Source organism: Vigna unguiculata, chromosome 6 (assembly GCF_004118075.2).
Source record: "Vigna unguiculata cultivar IT97K-499-35 chromosome 6, ASM411807v1, whole genome shotgun sequence".
Taxonomy (NCBI): domain Eukaryota; kingdom Viridiplantae; phylum Streptophyta; class Magnoliopsida; order Fabales; family Fabaceae; genus Vigna; species Vigna unguiculata.
Genome location: NC_040284.1, coordinates 10,133,950 through 10,154,385, shown reverse-complemented (window position 1 = coordinate 10,154,385; position 20,436 = coordinate 10,133,950).

Here is a 20,436-nt window from a genome sequence, read left to right as displayed (position 1 = left end):
TACAAAAATGATAGTGTGATGGCTCATTATAGTGATAGCAGCGAATGCGGTGGTCAGAAGAAGCATGAGTTAAAGGTGTGAAGACTTAAATTTTGGTTATTACTGACTAACATGTACAATGACATTTCATAAGTTTTGTTGATGCATATCTGTAGATTTTTAAGCATTGTTGTCGGGCCAAGTACCTTGCTTTGTTAAATAAAAATTTAAGTGGAGAACAAAGGTCTGTAATTGAAGACACACCATTTGGATGGTTTTTGATGTTGAAAAGAAATGTAAAAATGGGTAAGAAATTTTTTAGTTCCTTAATCAGTGTGTGGGTTGAGAGGAAGGGGGTTTATCATAAGTAATAAAGTTGTTCGTTTATCTTTATTAGATGTTTGTTTGGGACTCGGATTACGGGTTGTTGGTCATAGTATTAAGTTAGATGACGTTTTTGTGGAGAGCAAGTGTAGGAAATTATTGAATAATGAAATTGTTGATGTTGAGATGTTATATGATTTTCTAAAAGATGTAGGGAGTCGGTTAGCCCGAAGGATTACTGTAGGCTATATATTGTTTTGGGAATATCGGAGTTCCTTATTCCAAGTCGCAAGGGAACAATTTTTCCAATGTTATTTACCATTCTTGATGACCTTAGTGGTCTTGACAAATGCAATTGGGGTGGACTTGTTTATGAACAGTTAGTTGGGAGCATATGTAGTGCATCCATGTTCTTACAGGACAAAGGAAAGAAGAGACACTTCCACATTGTTGGTTGTATGTACTTGTTATAGGTAATTTATAATGAATTTGTTTGAATTGAGATGTCTATTGTTTGAAATAGGAAGATATGTATTCATTTAATTTTATTGATTTTGAGATGGTTTAGATTTGGGCTTTTGAGCACTTTTTGATTCCAAAATGGGATGTTGGAAAGTCAAGCACAATGTTCCCCCGAATATTCCAATGGATGGATATGAAAGTGATTGAGGAAAAAATAAGTAGTGCTTTGAATAACAACAAGGTATGAAAATGGATTTAGTATTAGTAGTTATTTATAGGTATTGACATAAATTGTATGCAGTAATTACTTGGTGTAATATGGTGAAGGTTTTGTCATCCTTTTGTGCAAGAAGGTTTTGATAAATATGGTGAAGGATTTGAGGACGACGAAGACGAAGAAGACGAGGAACATTTAAGTATAGAAATAGCTAAACAAGAGACTGGGATTATGGAACTACGGAAGGCAATGGAGGAGTTTAAAGCCATAATGAATAATACATCCAACAAGATTTTGAAAGAGGAGCTTCCCGCTGAACCACATAATTATGGGAGACAGGAAGACTGTGATGAAATTGGGCAGGAAGAGAGGTTTGAGGTTGTTGAAAGGACTCCTCCGCAGCAACATGCCAAAGAGGTTGGTGCGAACATACAACGAGATGAAGGTCAAAGCAGTAATTTTTAACACAAATTGAAGGAAGAACCGAGGCAGCGTTTCAAGAGCATAGCCATACGAACTCCTTTTATGACTTATGCGAGGAGGAGGAAGCGAAGTAGTTAGAAGTTGTTGGATGTTTGTAGTGCTGTTAGATTTTATTTGAATTAAACATAGAGTAAATTAATTGTGGTACCCTTAATTTGTGTAAGTTGTGGACGAATTATGAATTTATCGAAGTAATGTTTGGAAGAAGATTCGAAATTATATTCTTAATTTGTTTATTGACAATTGAATGTGGTTCTTTAATGAATGTTGTTTAATGGATTGTAATGATGTTGTATGTGTAATGAAAGGAAACAAAGATTGAGAATGAGCAACGTGAAATTCTGTTGTCATGTATTGTGCAGGCATAACATATTTTTTCCAGGATGCCTTTAATAATAGTTAACAGTGACATATGGTAATGGTTTTGTCTAGGTTGATTGGTTTTGTAAGTGCAAAACACTAACATTAGTACTGATAACCCAAGTGACTGATTTTTAAACGAATGTTGTTTGTGCTGCCAATTAAGAGGGTGCAATTTATGTGCTAACCTGTGGCTTAATATCTGTCAACCAGGAAAACTTTCTTTTCAATTGTGTTCATATTTTCAGCAGCCAAGTAATTGTCATACTTCTCCATCCTGCATTACTTAACAGTCATATAGGGTAATATTTTGTTTAGGTTGATTGGTTTTGTAAATGCAAAGCAATGACATGAGTACTGATAAGCCAAGTGACTGATTTGTAAACGAATGTTGTTTGTGCTGCCAATTAAGAGGGTGCAGTTTATGTGCTAACCCGTGACTTAATATCTGCTAACCAGGAAAACTTTCTTCTCAGTTATGTTCATATTTTCAGTAGCCAAGTAATTGTCATAATTCTCCATCACGCATTACTTAACAGTTATATAGGGTAATGGTTTTGTCTAGCTTGATTGGTTTTGTAAGTGCAACGCAATGACATGAGTACTGATAAGCCAGGTGACTGATTTGTAAATGAATGTTGTTTGTGCTGCCAATTAAGAGGGTACAATTTATGTGCTAACTTGTGGCTTAATAAGTGCTAAGCAAGATTACTTTATTTTCAGATATGCTGAATTTTTCAGCAACCAAGTAAATGTTTGGAAAGAACATAATTTTTTTGTTTAACATTGTTTTCTTCATGTCAGGTATACGACCATACAATGTGAAGAAGTTGTAAATACAAGAGATTGTAACAAAGTATAGACATGAAATTATCTGCAAACCTAAAGACACGTATATGCTAAACTACATGGGAAATAATATCTGTTGTTACTGTGTGATACAAAAAAACTGGGCATGACAGCAGAATTGCCAAAACAATCTGCAGCTACCAATTGAACCTTCATCCACCATTTGTTAATGACACATATACAACAGGTCCAAAAAGACATTACAAAATAACCCTCCAAATGTTGTCATTCATTTCTGCATCGAAAATTGAAAGTCATGACATATGTTAAGTGGTTTGGATCTTAATAAATAACAGCAGCGTGATATATTACCTAATGATGTCTTCATTTGTAGATATTTGAGTATCGATATTGTGCTCTAATGATGCTAGGAGAGACATAAAACCTGTGAAGGGTGAGAGTGATAACAAATTGTTTGAATTACCCATGGTGGTGGGTAGCTAAACTATGGGCGCTCCACTTTCCATATTAAGGGTAACCTGGTGCAAAATGTAACATGCATTAAATGGGTGTGATTAAGTAATTGTAATTCAATCCGTCTAAATATGTTTACAATGTGCATGAATTACTTACATCAAGATTCCTTGTCGATTTATTCAATGTTGCCCTCCATTTTTGTTTCTTGGAAACCTTTTCGACTGTTGATTGAAGCCTATTTGTTCGGGGTCGACCTTTCCTCCTAACATGTGAAGGGCTTCGTACCATGTTGTCCATTGTGGGCGTTTGATATTGGGTTAATTTTTCCTTCCCCTTCTGGGAAGGAAGACTTGGATTATTCAGTATAGGTAAGTCAAGAGTTGCAAACATGGAGTCAAGTTGTGTTAACACAGAATTTGTCCCATTCTCAGATTGACATGCAACTTCTGCAATTTCGTAAAATCTCATACACATGAAGTCATACCTTTCGACATCGGGATCGTCGTTATTATGTTTGTATGACGCTCTTATGTAAGTGTGTCTTCGTCGAATGCGTTTGCTCTACCTCTTCAAGAATGCGTTTGCTAGTACAAGAAAGCTGTATTGGCATAAAATACCTCTAAATTCAAACAAAAGATAAGTACATCGAATTTGTTGCGTGACTTTATCAAAAATAATTTCATTCATTTTGTCATCACTTTGTCTATTACGTATGCACTCCTCTTTAACCATGTACTTTGAAAACATTTCATCACATTCACAACTTCTGATAGTGCAATTGATCTTACTCCTTAACTCTTGCTGAACTTCAGCTAGCTCTGCATGAGTGTATTCTTCCTGGAATTGCCTTTCAATCAATGATTGAGTGGAACAAGGTAGGGTGGTATTGGAGGAAGCAAAATCGGCTTCAATTTCCTTCTCTGCCTTGGACCGTAGCGCATTGTCGTATTGGATGACAAATTGTTTCATGTTGTGGTTGAATTTATTAAACCATCAAAGAAGACATTCATACTCTCACTTCTTTGAGTGGTGGACATACCAGCCCAAAATTGAGACTTCAAATAACAAGGAACCCATCTACTTCTTTCGGCGTAAAGCGTAGAAAGCCATTTGTTATGATGTAAGTCGAAGCTGGATATGAATTATTCCTAACCAATCTCAAAATTAATAGTGGAGGTGGACTCATACACCAATTGTTTCAAAGCATGTTTTATGGTCTTGTACATTGTCAATCCACCCACTTTTTGGGCACTTTCTTCATGATGTGCCACAAACACCAACAATGCCTGGTGTTGGGAAATACAACAACAATAGCATTTTTCATGGCTTTACATTGGTCAATTATGATGCCATCTGGTGCCTTGTTACCCATGCACCTCAACCAGCATTGAAATAGCCATGTGAAAGTTGATGCATCCTCTACAGAGAGCAGCCCACATCCAAGTAGAATTGAGTGGCCATGATGGTTAACACCAACAAAGGGTGCAAATGACATGTTGTATTTGTTGGTTAGGTATGTAGTGTCGAATGATATGACATCACCAAAGTCCACTAACGTTGATGAAGGATTATCTTGTTTTCTTTTAGAGTTATGAATATGGTGAAGTTGTTTAAGAAGGCTTTTTGAAAATTCCCACTAGACATTAAGATAGCAAACTATCTAGATGTGAAGGTTCATTTCTCAAGCTCATGAAAGAAAGAAGAGAGTTGGATTCAAGCTTAAACACACACGACAATAACAACACTTAAAGAGAAAAATGAAAGAAGAAACAATAAAAATGAAAAGCATAGAAGATGAAGAATGGAAGAAGCACGCCACTCATAGGGGGGATCTAAGCCAACCAAACCCTAGAGATGAGTGATGGTGTCGCCACTTGCAAGCAAGATAAGACAAAGGTAGTTCACTTCTAGGAAGGAGAGCTCACGGCAAAGAGATGGTTGAAACACAAAGTTTATAATAACAAAATGATCAACCCTTTTACAAGACTAGGAGCACCCTTTAAATAGGAGTTCATAGGGGTCCTTTAGCAAATACAAAAACATGAAAAGGATGAGCTAGCAAACCCTAAACCTAGTGTGAAAGTAATTCTCGGCTAAATGAGTGAAGATGATTGGTGGATGCATTCCCATAAGGATTCTAGGCCAAAAGAGGAAGGTGACCAACTAGACTTCTAAGGAATAAACCAAAAAGGCAAAACAAGACAAGGTACATGTCTACTTTTGCTTTTACTTTATGCTTTTTGCTTTCCTCTCTCTTCCACTTCATCCATGTGCTCTAATCATCATGTGCCACCTAGCCATGCTCTACTTTCTCTTAATTACCTACAAAACAAGACAAACAAGGATTAGCATGTTGGTTTAAGTTAATCTAATCTTGGTCAAAGGTCAACTTTGGGTCAAAGTCAACAAGTCAACCAAAATAAGTCAACTAGAAACCAACTTAGGGAATTCAAACTAAAATAATGCAAAAAAAAAGATAAAGGTGATGGAATAGAAGACTCCCCTCTAGACATGCTTCTAGTGATCCTTCGTGAGGGAGCTTTTAAGGAGGTGGTCATACCTTCATCATCCTCCCTTTCTTGGAGAGAATTCGACCACGAATTCTTAAACCCTACATCAAAAGGAGAAAGGTCACAAACATTGAATGAGTTACTTATATTGTAGCTTGGGGGCAAGTCTAACTCATAAGCATTGTTGTTAATTCTCCTAGTGACTTGAAAGGGTCCATCCCCTCTCGGGAGCAGTTTAGACTTCCTTTGGTGCTCCTTATCTTTTGGTGGTTGCAATGGGCATAATTGTGGTGCTTTGTCACTTTTTCTAGTTCAATTTCTAGTGCCTTCATGCATTCTACTTTGCCTAGTTCTTACCATTTAGAGTCATTAATTGTTCATTATTGCTTTTCTTGAGTCTCTTGTCCATCATTTCTCTTTCAGTTTGATTTTTCCTTGGATTCTTGTGTTGTGGGACAATGTACCTTGAGCTAAATTGTTGGAAGTATTGCTTGTGGGAGTTTGAATTAATCATCACAATTTAGCTTGAGTAATTTGTTTCACATTTCCATGAGTAATTCTAAATACATTGTTTAGATTACTCGGGTCCTTTACAATGCTTTTCTCATTGTTAGGGTTTTAGTTTTGTCACATATTTTACTCTCTTTGGTTTAACCCTTTTCTTGCTTTTGGTGCTTTTTAATTTGTCTTTAAATTTCTTGGTTTTGTCTTGGAGATTTCCTTTCCTTGGCTTCCGGATTTGAGCTTAGATTTGTTACATCTATCACTTTGATGTTGAATTCTGGATGGGTTGATTAGAGGTTCTTTGAAGAACTGAACAGGAACTTGAGAGCGAGTGAATACACTTTGAGAGTGAAACACGAGTGGAATTGAGTGTAAATACGTAAGAAGTGGTGAGGACCATTTGATAACTTTATCTACATTCTTTTGCTAACCACTTACTGTGTTTTATGTTAGTTTTTGTTTCCTCTCTTTCACTGCAGGAATTAGGAATTTTGAGCACTCCAAAATGTTCCATACACGTTTGACCTTGATAGAAGATATCAACTTCATTGTGTCCAGAATTATCAGGTTGAATAGCAAACTTGGGAATCTTAGAAGGGAGCAACACGAAGATAGACGATCATTGCAAAAGACAAAACAAGTGCTATTAGGTGCACCAAGTCTGAAGGTTATGGACACGAAAATTATCAATGTCCTAATTGGAACGCCAAGTACATGACTCTTCAGGAACTCCAAGATTACATTGTATACTTGAAAGAGGTGAAAAGGAGTGTTAGGCAGAAGCTCAAAGTTAGACAAGAGAGAGAGTTAAAAGAGAGAAAGGAGCAAGAGCTAAGAGAGCAAGAGAGGAAAAAGCAAAGAGAAAGAAAAGAGCTAGAGATGAGAGGAAGAGAACAAAAGATGAAAGAGCTTAGAGAAAGAAAAGAGAAAGAGCTAAAGAAGCGAGAAGAGAAAGAACAAAGAGCAAAGGAAGAAGAAGAATAAAGAGAGAAACACGAGAATGAGTCTCTCCTCACACCCTAGAAATGCATGGTTGAGATGAAATCCTTAAAGGGGGGTGATAATGTGTTAAATTGTTGTTCCCATTCACATCATGATTTTGCATTTTCGTTAGGAACACTTACTAACCCCTTTCTTTTTTTTCTTAATGCCTAGGGAAGACTTATACATTAAGGAGCAATGGCATAAGCAATGGGGTGAGGAAAAGATGATAGAAAAGGCAACAACAACATGGGCAACACATGAACCTGACTTTAATCATCTGCTTATGTGTTTGTCCTATCCTGAAAATCCTAAGGGATTTTAAGGACACTCTTTTTCTATTATGATTACTATGGGTTATTTTCCTTTGGGTTTCACTGTGAATAGTATAGTTGTGTTGAAACTCTTTAATGTGTTCTGTAGGTTTATCTTTGATCTTGGAGGAAAATCTCCAAGCACCTTGATAATAAGAGATTGACCTCTCCCACGATTTCAATCTCATTTTTAGAAAGAATTTTATTTCTATCTTTAGACTATTCAAGTTTTGCGTGCTTTCAACACTTATGTTTGTGTGTTTGGTTGTAGGTAATAAAACGCTAAAATTTGAGGTCGAATTTCCTCCAACCTGGAGGCAATGATGGAGGCGTGGCTCGGGATCGTCACAACGATGTCAGAGCAGTTGATGGAATCATGCCCAAGACCTTTAGAGAGAGATCTCGGATTAGCTTCAGATCGTAGAATAGGAACTCTTTTATAATTTTTTTAATGTTTTTGTTTAGGCTTTATCGAACCTTTAGTTATGTTGGGCCTTTTGGTGTTTCGGCCCATAATATATAAGCCCTTGTGAGACACATTTGTATCCATATTTGAGTTATATGAAAATTTGAGTTTTCTCTCAAGTCCCGAGGTTCTCCTCAGAACCACTGATCCTTATCTTTGAATCTTCGATTCAAAGTGGCGGATCTTCCTCACTTATCTTGGAACCTCCTCCAAGTGGCGTGATTTCCTTCCACTCCGTAAAAATCCCAAATCAACGTCCTCCATTTTCCCCATTTTTGTTTTAGGGTTCATACCCGTTTTTGTTCTAGACGAATTTCACCCCAAATCCGAGACGATCCTTCATCAGACGCAGCTCTACTCCTTGCATCTGCCCAAAAGACATTAATGATTCTATTTTCAGCATCAGTGTCAATTTCATAATAGAATGAATTATTCAACTAACTCATTCTTGAGAAATGTTGAATCAAAGCATGACCATCTTCCTCCTTGCCAAAAGCTCTTCTTTGCTGCCCGATGTAATTCCTTGCGTCTCACTCAAGAAACTGTAAGTTGTCAAAACCTCCTACTTGACCAACCAAGGACCTAAATGTCTTGTTCAAACGTACACCAGCCTCGTCATTAATATCAAGTGTTCGCTTAGCCTGTAAATTCAATCTTCTATTCCCACGTATTAACCTTGATTTAGTTGGACTAATGTCATGATTGTTATCATGAACCACAGTGCTTAGTATCCATGCTTCTGGTTTTTTTACTGCTGTTAAGCACGCTGGACATTGTCTTGTTTGGGTTGGGTGGGTCTTCAATTCTGGCGGGATATGGGACACATACTTCCCTTCCCTTGAGCAAACTAATTTCAGGTAACACAACTGGTTATCGTCATCCTTTTTTTATGTGCGAGTTCGAACACCAAAACCACATTTCACAACATGTTGCTTGTAAAAACTCTTAACGTCTTTTGCACTTTCAAATCGCATTCCAATAGTGGGCACAACACCCTCCTCAGTGTTGTTAATGTCTTGAGCACTATCAGATGTTTCATCCGCATCAGATGTGCCTAGTCCACAGTCTTCATGAAGTAAAGTTATGTCATCCAAGCATATTGGGTCATCATGTTCACCATTTTGCATTTGTGCATCAAAGTAAATTCACATTCAGTTTACTTCATCCATAACTCCACCATCCCAATGGCCATTGGATCAATTTAGGTATTTTTTTTATAATTTCAAAACTCTGTTTGTGATTCATATAAAGGTAACATTTAGGTAGCATTTCATTTCATAAATAATATTTCACTAAGCTTAGGATTTCATTTCAGAATGTATTAGCAAAAAAAAACCCTACATAATTAGTATAACGTATATGGGAGACAATAAGCAGATTAAGACGCACCATTGTAAGTGGTCCAATTGGTTGTTGGTGGAATTAAAAGCTTGCATTAATTTCTTCTCTTACGTCTTCAGTGGTGGCCAAAATGTCAGCCCCTGTTAGTCGCTGGACATTAATTCCACCTTCAATCTGTTTTTACAAAGGCTTTAATGGTGTTTATGCATTTTAACTTTTTTGTTAGCAGAAAAATCACACCATGCCCTTCATTGCAATGAATGCAATTAAATGGTGATGGCTGACGGGATGGGTGTGTGTGGCTTGTTTAAAAAGTCACAGAAGAAGTGCAACGGGACAATCTTTAGAGTGGGAAAATGTCACATAACTTAAATAACCAGTTTGCAAGAGTATTTTGGTCATGAAGTTTGCATCGCACAGACTTAACACGTTTTCTTTAGCTCCAACTTTAACTTGCTTTCAATTGGTGATATTGCATCAGAGAAAATTGAACAATGGGAGTCTCTGGACTTAGACGAAGCGGAGCTGCAGAGCTTCATGCGACGGTGTAGTGGAAGCACGTCTTTGATCCCTGGTCCAACAGGAAATTATCAAGCTGTGATCATGAACCGTGTGGCAGGAAGACAAGAATCCACGCAGTAGTTTATGGGGCACATTGCTGCTGCAACTCTTTCTCGTGACTTTGAATCAAATGCTTGGAAATGGGCGACCATGTTCATCAAACACCATGGTAATTTTTGATTGAAACACTACTACAACCTGGTTATAAGCTTCATCATTCAAAAAATATGAGCACACTAAATGATGCCGTATGCAGGTTTGGTGGAAGGGGGTGACATGAAAAATGTTACTCCAATGTACACCAAAAAGGTGTTTGACAAATTGCCCTTTGTGGCATGTGTTGTGAAGTAGTGTAAAGGAAATGGGTTGGGGGATTTGCTTCTCACTGTTAAGGTATTTCAAGTTATATTGTGTTTTTTATTTCCAACACTTTGCCCCACTGAAACTGCTCAACAAACATTTTAATGGTAGTGAACTATTTTATCAAGACCCATAGCACACTACCCAGGCCAGCGTTCACAATAAAGCAGTTTCACATCCTGAATGTGGTACACTGATAGGTATTGGGGTTGTGCTTTTACTGAAACAAGTTTTTGTATTCAATCCTAAGGCAGATAAGTTGTACTTAAACATCACTCTAAGGAATATTGTTAAGGTGTGATATTTAATAGCTTATTCATCATATTGTGTCATGTCCAAACACATTATTGATTGTGTTGTAAACAAATGCATAGGTCTTCAAACATGGCATCAATGATCCAACAATGGAAGAGGTAGCAACTTCAGACAGAGTTGATATAGAAAAGGAACCACCCCAAGAACCTGTTCAACAACAGATGAACCACACTGAACCAGTAACTGTAAACCCTGATGTTGAACCAATTGTTTAGCAAAATGTGGAAATGACTGTGGATTCAAATTTGGAGCATTTGGACCAAATCCTTTTGCAGACAGTAGAGGATAGTAGTTAAGATGAGGAAATGACCTACATCAGCATTGATGACAGGATTAAAAGCCTAGTTGATCCTTTCAAGAAATTCAAGAACACTCAGGCAAGGCAATCATCAAAGTCACAACCATAGTGGCAACTATACCCTGTTATATATTATGGTTTAAGATGAAATCGTCAATTCAATGTTAAGTTTAGTTATATTTTGTCAAACATCGTCTTATGCAAAACATTATGGGTGTTTTGATTTATGATTTCACTGTAATGTATGCCATGTAAGGACCCTTTATTTTGTTATGTGATTGCTTAAACTGTGGTTGTGGTTCACATATCATGTGCTTTGGCAGTTAGGTTGTCAATGGATTGAGGACCTAAGTTTTCCTTTGAAGGAAACTTCTAGTTCGCAGCTAGGATAACAAAGCTTTGCATTTAAAGTAGAAGGGAATAATTGTTAGACATTTATAATAATTGTGCTTTGAACTTATGATAACTGTGCTTTGCAATTAATCTGGGACTTGGTCAATTTCAAAAAAATTAACAAGGTCCAAAACTGATCCTAATACTTATTGCTTCTCGATTCGTGATACCCTAAAGGGAGTCCGAAATTTACTCACCCCACCAAAGTGGATATTTATCATCCAACCCAACAACTCTTAAACATTTTGTTCAAATCATATGACTCAGGCTAGCAAAAGGGAAAACTATACTTCGCACTTATATCCTGAATCATTCCTAACACCACAAACTACTGAAATGGGTTCACCTTTAATTAACCCACCTCATCCACCAGGACAACACCATAAATCTAGTAAACTTAAGGTCAATAACTTGTACGGCGCTCCATGTACGGCGCTCCATGAAATGAAGATTGTGCAATGAAGTTCAGCTTTGCACTTATCATAACTGTGCTTTGCACTTAGTCTGGGACTTGGTCAATTTCAAAAAATTAACAAGGTCCAAAACTGATCATAATATTTATTCCTTCTCAATTCGTGATACTCTAAAGGGAGTCCATAATTTTCTCATCCCACCAAAGTGGATACTTATCATCCAACCCAACAACTCTTAAACATTTTGTTCAAATCATATGACTCAGGTTAGCAGAAGGAGAAACTATACTTCGTACTTATATTCTGAATCATTCCTCACACCACAAACTACTGAAATGGGTTCACCTTTAATTAACACACCTCATCCACCAGGACAACACCATAAATCTAGTAAACTTAAGGTCAATAACTTGTACGTCGCTCCATGAAATGAAGATTGTGCAATGAAGTTTAGCTTTGCACTTATCATAACTGTGTTTTGCACTTAATCTGGGACTTGGTCAATTTCAAAAAATTAACAAGGTCCAAAACTTGTCCTAATACTTATTCCTTCTCAATTCGTGATACTCTAAAGGGAGTCCATAATTTACTCACCCCACCAAAGTTGATACTTATCATCCAACCCTACAACTCTTAAACATTTTGTTCAAATCATATGACTCAGGTTAACAGAAGGGGAAACTATACTTCACACTTATATCCTGAATCAGTTTAACCCACACATTTTGAGGTTCGCACTTACCAACCACATGCTACGCACATAAACTGGAACCTCTGAATACTTGAAATTATATTTATGACAATGATGTGAAAAAGCAAACCAAAGTTTACAATTTATTTCGTCCTGGGTTTCAACAACATTGCAAAATTTGTACAACAAAATATATCTGTTCATATCTATATTGAATGCCCCATACAAAAACTAATTTGGTTCAGGCTTATAAGCCACCCTGTCATTTACAAAATCTAAAATCCTAAACCTATCAATCAACTGATGGGAAAGCATATGTGTTGTACTGAATGGGGTAAAGAACAGTGTCGCGATGAATATTTTGGAGATCCATGACCCAATCAATTATGTAGTCTTGTCGAAACTGCTGCAGCTTCGCTTGCAATGAAAAATGAACAACTCAATACATTGAACTTAACTTTTCAATTCAAGTAATGAATGAACAATTTTCCTCCTTGTACATTAAACTTACCCCACTATAAGTAGGCATGCTTTGGCCATTGTACTTTTTGTTAGCTTTCCAATGCTCCATGTATTTCAGTACCATAATACCACAGTCAAATCTGAAAATGAAAACCAAATTCAGTAACATCAGCTATCACAGAACTCATCATCTCCAACATTGAACAACAGTTTGAAGTCAGAAACACAACAACTTACAAATTTGGTTGTTGTGGCAGGTCTTCAATGATTACTTTCAAAGATGGTGTCTCTTTCAGGTTGGGACCCATTAGCATTGAGAACAACAACTCCAGATTATGTGCCTTTAAACATACAAATTCAAGTAACATGTCATATTACTTAATAGGCTGAAGAAATTATAAATGACTTCCGCAAAGTCAACAACATAACAATACTTATAATGTGGTTGTCAATTTGTTTTCTCCTAGGACACTTGTGTCCTAGGGAGTCAAGCACAAACAATTTTTTGGATTCCCAATCAAGGGCATAGCACCACCAGCGGTTGTCATGAAGCACGGGTGCCATTACCTAAAACAAGTAAATGAACTTAGAAGCACATAATTGGTACACAAAACCTGAACATAGCCACAAGAAAGATAAATAAAAATAACAACAGTAACATATTTTGCTCTCAAAATATCATGTATAGATAGAAGGCGATTTGGAAAAAATTCATTATAGTCCGGTAAAGACCAAACCCGTCTGTTCACCTTCCTCTTGGCACAATCACGGATAACCTTATGCTGCATAAAATATTAATACAATTAAGTTTTGCTAACAAATTAAAATTGTATGTAAAAAACTGACAACACATACCGTGTAAATTGGACTAAATATGACTCTACTGATACTCCTAGTTTCACATTTTTCCTTGAACATAAATGTCAATGCTGCAAAGAAAATGGACTACATACATACACAACAACAAAAAAGTCACCACCAACCTTATCATGTCAAAATAACATAAACCACCAATCTTACCATATTGTTAATCCATTCACGAGGCGCAAAGTTTCTAGTTTCTTTACTTGTCAAGATCTGGTCATTGATCTCCACAAATAAACATCTGTCATGTCAACAAGTTTATATTAAAGTCATTAAAATAAGAAAAACAATAACAAAACAAAATTGAATACCATTACCCTCTTGCTTTGGAAGTTACAATTTGATACAAAAAGAACTTGTCCACATGGGGAGCAGGTACTTGAGAAAGAGGAGTAACTGCTTCACCAACAGGACTACTTTGTTGATGAAGAGGGCTACTAGGATTGACGTAAGGCACAATTCCTAGTAGATCCAGGTTATCATCACATTCTTCAGTCTCCATCACCTTCTCTTCATTCAACATAGCAACTACCACCTCCTCAAGGGAATCATGGCCTTCTTCATCACACATCTGCACAAATTTCAGACATGTTAGAACCTTCCTACTATAACTATATATTATTAGTTTAACACACATGTCTATCACTTATGCTGTCAGCTTCTACATCCCCTATCTGCTGAGAAACAAAGGTCAATGCCTTAACAATTATCATAGCATCCTCACTTAAACTGCAATCCACAACATCCTTAGGCTCTTCAGCAGTTTTCTCTTCTTTAGCACTTGGCCCACCTTTAGCAGATTTTTTAGGTTCCTCAATGCCAAAATGTCCTGCATCAGGACTTCCTTCACCTGCACCAGTCTTACATGGAGATGCTACGCCAATGTCACAAGATTTCATTTTTGATGGTACAACAACTTCAACACCTACATAAATTTCGTTTGTTGCATCAACCAATATCTCTTCACTGTCAATTGCTTTTGTTGGGGCCTCTGCACCACCTGTCTTCTTAGCCTCAATCTCGCCCTCTTCAACTTCAACATCTGAACAACATCTCTGCCACCACTCAAGTCCACTACACCAGAATAAGCAGCCCGCTCCTCATGAAATCCTTGTGTTGGAGCTCTGCTGTAAAAATCTGTCTTCATCCTCTCCAAATCTGCTTCCATTTCCAACAGCAGTTTGGTGTTTGCATTCAGCTTCACCAATTCACTTTTCTTCTTCTTCTTCAATGGAGGTACCTCATCGCAAAAGATTGGAAGGTTACTCTCCTCCTGGGTCAATGCCCAATCCATTTGAACCTCCACAAACAAATAGTTTGGATCCAAATGGGAAGTCACAATATGCAGCAAACAAAAATAAATAAAACACTTGTTCATATCACATTTCATGGATTTGTAGTTCCAAAACACAGGTTTGCAGTTAAATTCCTTCGGCCTCATGATGTCAAAATCAATTTCAACTAAATTCTACAAATAATATTGCATGGCTTCGCAAATACGTACTCCTCTACAAAAACATCATTCATCTTGTACATGCAGTAATTATATTACATTAATGCAATGCCGCATTATGGAAACTGCTGCATTTCAAAATCAATATAAAAAAACACAATTTCTTTTATCCAAATTCCAATGACTTCACACTTATACACCGCAGACTTAGCATTAAAAGTTCTAAAATACAGCCACTCAGCAAATAACTACATATAGGTTGGCAGTTCTACACTTACAATTACATACACAACTATAACGCACCTAGTTCACTTCAAAACACTTTTTGATTCTTTCACCCCCATTCTTTCAAGCGGCCATGACAAATATCTGGGAAAGGCAACTGTACCACTTATTTCTCCCAAACCAAGCCTTTGACACACCCACACCTTTATCAAATTTGGCATTATTAATGCACCTCACATAACAAACACATTAACTAAATATTACAATTCAAAGAAATATGTACCTGAACAACGGCCACTAAGCCAGACACAAATATGGTGTGGTCATTTGTCTTCTCTTTATAAACTGTAGATGATCTATTCAAAAAAGAAATCAAAAAATTGTGCACATGACTAGCCCATCGATAGCTCCTCAGTGTGTCTAGGTTATCTAATAACCTAAAAGGAAGGTTTGTAAGGCACCTAAACATCCTAGAGAAAAACAAAACAGAAAAACATAAAAGCCCATAAAGGCGACAAACATTTTCCACATTATCGGCCTCACCGACCAAATCACGCATCCTCTGAATTATGTCACTCACCTTTATTTCCCTTGAAGGAAATAACAAACCAACTTCCTCACATAACTCAGTATCAAAAACAACATCATCACCCCCAACACTTAAGCCCAAACATATGCTCACGTCTAAACAACTTAACTTGACCAACTGCTGTCTAACTTGGATGAATTCCCCAGTAGGAACCCACCGACTCAAAACCTCTCTAAGCAAAGCACAATTGATATTCAGCTATTTCTTTATCCTTAGGCATGATGAAACAGGGGTCAATTCAATAATGCCATGGTGACTACTGCTAAGTAAAGCGTTTGCTTCAATAATGTATCTGGTTTGGCAATGGTGCTCAATTCAGACCTAAGTAAAATATATTTCAACTTCAAATTAACACAATCTTCAGCAATGTAACAAATATACCAATTTTAATGCATATATACATTAATCATTTAAGTTACCTCTTTGTTATCACAAGGTTTGGCATCACTCACGGATGCTTTTTTTTTGCTACCAGGTGTCTTTCCTCTATTGACATCTTTTTTCCTTATGCTAACATATGACTCTCCTCTATTGACATCCTCCTTCAATTTCTGTAATGACGCATTCCTTTTGCATTTTCCAACCATTTTACTTTGAAAAAAACCAACTCAGTAACACATAACAAACACCCAAAACCAAAACGCACTAACTGACCAAAAATAAAACCCAACAAGCAACCTCATTTCGTTCTTCCACAACAATAACCAAATAACTCCAACATTGATATAAATCAACCCTAAACCAAATCAGAAATCCACTTTCAGAAAAAATATCCTAACTACATCACAACCCACCAACCCAACCAAATAGTGAAATGTGGAATGAATCATTAACTTACCGTGCAAAAACTCCTTCAAAACAGAGACCAAATGCAGCTCCTCTAACACTCAAACCAGTAACAACACCAGTGAAAAAATGGCGCCTTTCCAACAGAAATCACAACGACAACAATATTCAGAACGAGATTTACCCACCCCCAGCTTCAGCGACTTCCTCAACCCACACGACCTCCACCACCTCAACTTTCGCCAACAATGGAATGAAAGCAATCGAAAACAAAAATGGGGTTTCACTTACAAGAGAAAGGGATGACCTTCAGCGGAAGAGGAATAAGTTCAGAGAGAAATGAAGTGGAAGAGACTTAACTGCATTGCTAAGGGAGTTTTTCTGCCAAACAGCGTAACTGCTCTACACTTCACTTTTGTAACTTCTTCAAACCACCAATCATGCTTTCCTTCAAACAACATCATTACGTGGCTTTTTTAAAAAAAAAAATTAAAATCTCTCACTGCCATGTCAGGTAGTGAGAGAAGTTGTGAAAAGTTGGTTGTTAAAATATCATTACTGGTAGTATTTTAGTGAGGACCCACGGTTGCATGTAATCCTATTTCTTAGCTTTTAGGTGCAAACGTAAAACTTAACTTCAAATTGGTTCTTTGTTATTAGCATTTAAGACAACCATGGGCCCACACCTAAATTCACTTCTTTTGTTTCTCTCTCATCACATGTGTAAATTGATTTGAATGGTGGAATGCTATGGTGCACGTACATGAAAAACAAAAATAGAAAGCTACTAATTTCCTTCTTTAAGTGGTTAGTGTGCAAATCACGTAGCTTTTATATTTTAACAAATTGTATCTCATTTTAGATGATTGGTATGACCCACATGATATTTTGATTTTCTCTTTTCTTAAATTTTGGTTAGTTCACGTTAGGGATGGCAACGAGTCGAGTCGGACACGGATAATGTCTACCCGCAACCCGACCCGCCAAAAAAAAATCTGTTCGCTACCCGCCCGTTTACCCGTCGGGTATCTGCTTAAAAAATATCCGCGAATATTTTTATAACCCGCGTGTACCCGTAGATACCTGATACTCGCAAATATTTAAAAAATATATATATTTTATAAATTGTTTGATATAAAATTATAAAAATAAAATATAAATTAAATTAACTTAAATTAAATTTTAATTATAATTAAATTTGACATAATAAAATATATTGCTAATTTTAATTTTAATTAAATTTAACTTAATAAAATATAAATTAAATTTTAATTTTAATTTTTTTGCGGGTAACGAGTACCCGTGGGTACGGATAATATAATACCCGTACCCGACCCGTTTATAAGCGGGTATTAAAATACCCGCTACCGCAGGTACTAACTATCCACCACGGATTTTATCTGCGGATATTCGCGGACACGGGTATTTTTGCCATCCCTAGTTCACATGTAGGTAGTATTTTATTTTTAAGAAGGAAATAAGCCATGAATCATGTTATCATTATTACATTATATATTAAAGTTAATCATGTTATCATTGTTACATTATATAATAAAATATTATGTTTTATATTAAGGATATGTATAGATTATTTTAGAAGATAACTTTTAAGTTTATTTTATTAAAAGGTACAAATGCTTACATATTATTTTTTTATTATTCTCCTTAATCTGTCTTTAGAAAAAGAAAAGAAAAAAAGTGGAATATAATAATAGGTGGTGGCATTGAACCTTTAATCTTCGAAAGAAGATATAATGTGTGCATGGATAACCGAAGTATGATTTTTGGAATATAGAGTGTGATTGTGATTTGTCGTGCTTAAGTATTTTACTTGGACGTGATTTTAATATTACTTGTAGGATTTTATTCGCTAATTTCTTTTTATACATTATTGTTTACGATTAACTTACCCCTATTTGTTTGTTTTGTGTGTTGTTTGTGTTCGTGCGATGATCGTATGACGTGTGTGTTATACGAGAGCAGATGATAATGCAAATGCTTCTGGGATGGACCAGATTGCCGAGAGGATGGGGTGAACTCGGGATTTTATTAATTTTCATTAAGTTGTTTAAATTAAATATTAAAGATGTATAAAAAAAATTATTTTATTTGTCGTTAACATTTGAAAATTTTGTGACAATCGATGTTTTGAATTACGATATGTAAGAAGTTAAATTCTAGGTTTTACATAAGTGCGTTTTGTCGATTTTTTTTCCTGCATTTTTGAGTAAGATGAATAATTAAATACGGCTATTTAATGATATAATATTTAATTAAATTAGCAATATCCGGTCAGGATGTTACATATTAAAGCACAAGTCTCTAAAAAGTTTCATAATTTATCATATGTTTTATTGTAATATGAAATTAACAACCCTTTTTGACAAGTAAAAGAGAAAATTATGATAAACAATCATTAACTACTAATTGGGAATATCCCCCGTGTATGTTGACACCAAGCTTTTGAACCATGTGGGTACTTAAATCAAACCAGGCTACATCACCATCATGTGTTTGGAAGAGTATATTGCCCATATTCCTTGTTCCAATAGGGAATGCAATGTAAGGTATTGGTCCAAAAACAAAGAGTTTAGTCCATGTTTCCTTCTTACCAACTTCAACCAAAATTGATATGTAAAATATTTTTGTTTCTGCATAATTTGACATCAAAGCAATTGACTCATTTAACATAAATAATTGTCTCCTCACAAAATTCATATTGAAATTATCATATATTTCCATGGGTATGTCTAAAGGTGGGGGGGTCATAATGCATACCTTATTAATCAAGTCAAATGATACTAAATGTTGAATAAGACCATCTCCATAACCCAACCAATGACACATTCCCTCTAAGTAAAATTTATTATTATCAGCTCGATTTGAAGGTATAGAACTATCCAATTGAAGTTTTGTCCAAGAGTTACTTCTTATGTTATACATCTCCCACACAAAATTGAGGAGGAAAGGATCATTTACGTACACATCATCATCAGATATAGCCCAGAATAATACTTTCCTAATCACCTTATAGTCATCTCTAACACAATCATAGCCAAATCCGTGATAGTAAATCTCAATATCGACATAATGTGGTGCATTCTCAAATGGACTGGGAGGAATGGCCTTGAATTCCCTAGTAGTTGGGTTCCATAAATATCCAAATTGTCTCATACCTTTTACGTATAGACAAAGAAATCCATTGAAACTAGAAGAACCTAAAATACCAATTCCCTTAGGGTAATCCTCTTCAATTTGACTAGGCCAGTTTAATTTTTCCATATTTTGAAACCTCTCACCAGAAATTGAAAATAAGGAGGATTTGTAGTGATTCTGGTAAAGTGGAGAGAGATTTAATAGGAGATATGTATCATCATAGTATGATTGATGATTACATATGAAGTTATTACGTAGGAGGTTCATGAAATGATCATTTTCAAACAAGAGGGCCCATGATCTTCGTACACATCCAAATCTCTTAAGAGATTTCAAAGGTAGGTTAGAAAGAATAGAGAATACAAAATCATCTGGTACGTGATTCATAAGCTTTTGAGCTAGAAAATTATTGTCTCTCTTTGGGTTATGCAACCAAATGTTAATAAGTTGCCAATCATCCTTGGTACTCTCATTCCATAGGTAAATGCGGTGGGAGATGTGTTTGCAATATTTGATAACAAGATTCTTGATAGTGATCTCTTCCAAGTACTTAAACTGTACAATAAATTGAGTAAGGAAAAGAAATAATAAAAAAATATGAATAAGTTACTTTATAAACCTGGTTGTCCTTGAGGAAGAGGGTGATATTGGTCCCCCTTGATG